Here is a 2,813-nt window from a genome sequence, read left to right on the forward strand (position 1 = left end):
AAGAAGAAGAAGAAGAAGAAGAAGAAGAAGAAGAAGAAGAAGAAGAAGAAGAAGAACCCCATATGAGAAAAAATAAAGTGAGCAAAGCATCAATGGATTCCTTAGGAAAAAATCTCCAGCGTCAGATGGATTTACAAGAAAGTTCTATCAAACACTTAAAGAACAACTTTTCCAATAATTTGTAGTCTATTTGAGAAAAGTCAAAGAAAGAGAAGAAAGAGTCCTACCAAATTCTTTTTATGATACAAATATGGCATGAATATGTAAATTTTCAAAGCTCAAACAGAGAAAGAAAATTATAGACCAATTTCCCTAAAGAATATAAATGCAAAAATTTAAATAAAAATTAGCAGAAAGATTACAGCAACTTATCAGAAGAATAATATATTTTGATCAGGTAGGATTCCTTCCAGGAATTTAAGGCTGATTTAAGATTAGAAAAACTATCAGTATAATTCATAATATCAACAATAAAAGTTGTAGAAACCATATAATTATCTCAATAGATGCAGCAAAGATTTTGATAAAAATTAACACCCATTCCTAATAAAAAGACTAGAGGGCATAGGAATATATGGAGTCTTCCATAAAATAGTAAGTAGCATCCATCTAAAAACATCAGCAAGTATTATATGTAATGGGGATGAGCTAGATACATTTCTAATAAGATCAAGATTGAAACAAGAATGTCCATTATCACCACTGTTATTCAATTTGGTACTAGAAATGTTAGCTATAGCAATAAGAGAAGAAAAAGTAATTGAAGGAATTAGAATAGGTAAATAAGAGACTAAGGTGGGAGGGGTAGGAGGAAGATGCTGCTGCTGGTTCAGGTGTTTAATTTGCAGGGGGCAGTGGAACCCATGCAGATTGATGTCGACCCTCAAGAGGATCAGCAGAATGCACCAGACATTAACAATGTGGGGGGAACCCCCACCCTGGACCTGGAACAATATGCATCCAGTTACAGTGGACTGATGCGCATTGAGCAGCTGCAGATTATTGCAGATTACTGCCCACAGCTTCGCCTAGAGCCCCTGAAGGTGGCACTGTCCTTTGTGCAGAGGACCTTCAATGTGGATGCTTATGAGGAGATCCACCAGAAGCTCTCTGAAGCTACCAGAGAGCTACAGAATGCTCCTGATGCTGTCCCTGAGGGAGGGGTAGAGCCCCCACCCCTGGACCCAGCCTGGGTGGAAGCCACAAGAAAGAAGGTGCTGTTAAAACTGGAGAAGCTGGAAACAGACCTGAAGAACTACAAAGGGACCTCCATCAAGGAGAGCATCAGACGGGGGCATGATGACCTGGGTGACCATTATCTTGACAGTGGGGATCTCAGAAATGCCCTCAAGTGTTACTCCCGGGCTCGGGACTATTGCACCAGTGCCAAACATGTCATCAATATGTGCCTCAACGTAATCAAGGTCAGTGTCTACTTGCATAATTGGTCTCATGTCTTGAGCTATGTCAGCAAAGCTGAGTCTACTCCTGAGATTGCTGAGCGAGGAGAAAGGGACAGTCAGACCCAGGCCATTCTTACCAAGCTCAAGTGTGCAGCAGGCCTGGCTGAGTTGGCTGCTTGAAAGTATAAGCAGGCAACCAAGTGCTTTCTCTTAGCTTCATTTGATCACTGTGACTTACCTGAGCTACTGTCCCCCAGTAATGTGGCTGTACATGGTGGTCTCCGTGCCCTGGCCACCTTTGATTGACAAGAGTTACAGCACAATGTCATCTTTAGCAGCTCCTTCAAATTGTTCTTGGAGCTGGAACCACAGGTTTGGGACATCATCTTCAAATTCTATGAATCCAAATATGCTTCATGCCTAAAGATGCTGGATGAGATGAAGGACAATTTGCTGCTGGACATGTATTTGGCCCCCCATGTCAGGACCCTCTATACTCAGATCCAAAACCATGCCCCCATTCAGTATTTTAGTCCCTATGTCTCTGCTGACATGCGTAAGATGGCTATTGCCTTTAATACAACTGTGACTGCACTAGAAGATGAACTAACACAGCTGATCCTTGAGGTGCTCATCAATGCTCAAATTGATTCTCATAGCAAGATTCCATATGCTTGGGATGTGGACCAGCACAGCACCACCTTTGAGAAGTCACTGCTCATGAGCAAAGAATTCCAGTGCCGTGCCAAAGCAATGAGTCTGCGGGCAGCTGTGCTGCACAACCAGATCCATGTCAAGTCTCCTCCTCAAGAAGGGAGCCAGGGTGAACTAACACCAGCCAAGAGCCAGTCACGGATGAGCACAAACATGTGATAGGGGTGTGATTCTTCCCCCCACCTGGACCCCAGGACTGTGTTTGAGTGTCCATCCCCAACCCCATATTCCCCAGGTCTCTCTGGTTCGAGAGGCCCAGCCTGCTTCTTTCTCCATGAGCCTGGGAAGCTTAATCTTTCAGTTCGGGGGATGCCTCCTTCTTCCCACTGGGCCCTGGGACTACCAGACTGCTGCCTCAGTGCCCACCTTGCCAGTAGACTTGTTTCCCACAGACATAGTGGCAGGGGCAGCGGTTGTCAGAAGTCAAGTGGGGTTTGCCCGCCCCACACAATGTTTTTCTTTTCTCTCCCTCTGCACAGCTGGGAACTAGAAGGCATGGTTCCACTAGTCCTCCCAGCATGCCTGCTGTGGAACACTGGGCTGCTGAATTCCCTGGCTACTCCCAGGCCTGACAGTTTTAGGTGACTCTCTAGTTATACAAATTCCTGGTGACCCCAGCCTTGGCTGTCCCTCTGTGGCAGGGACTAGGAAAAAAGGTCAGGCCAAGCTACCTCTCCTGCTGCTGTTCTGGAGTGG

General features: G+C 45.1%; 1 pseudogene; it reads left to right on the plus strand.

The window, feature by feature from the left end:
- Nucleotides 1–804: 804 nt before the first annotated feature.
- LOC138171753 (COP9 signalosome complex subunit 1 pseudogene) lies at nt 805–2,318 on the plus strand (annotated as a pseudogene).
- The last annotated feature ends 495 nt before the right edge of the window (nt 2,319–2,813 follow it).

Source organism: Petaurus breviceps, unplaced genomic scaffold (assembly GCF_028583685.1).
Source record: "Petaurus breviceps papuanus isolate PSGF00001 unplaced genomic scaffold, PetGlider_PUasm1.0 47, whole genome shotgun sequence".
Classification (NCBI taxonomy): Eukaryota; Metazoa; Chordata; class Mammalia; order Diprotodontia; family Petauridae; genus Petaurus; species Petaurus breviceps.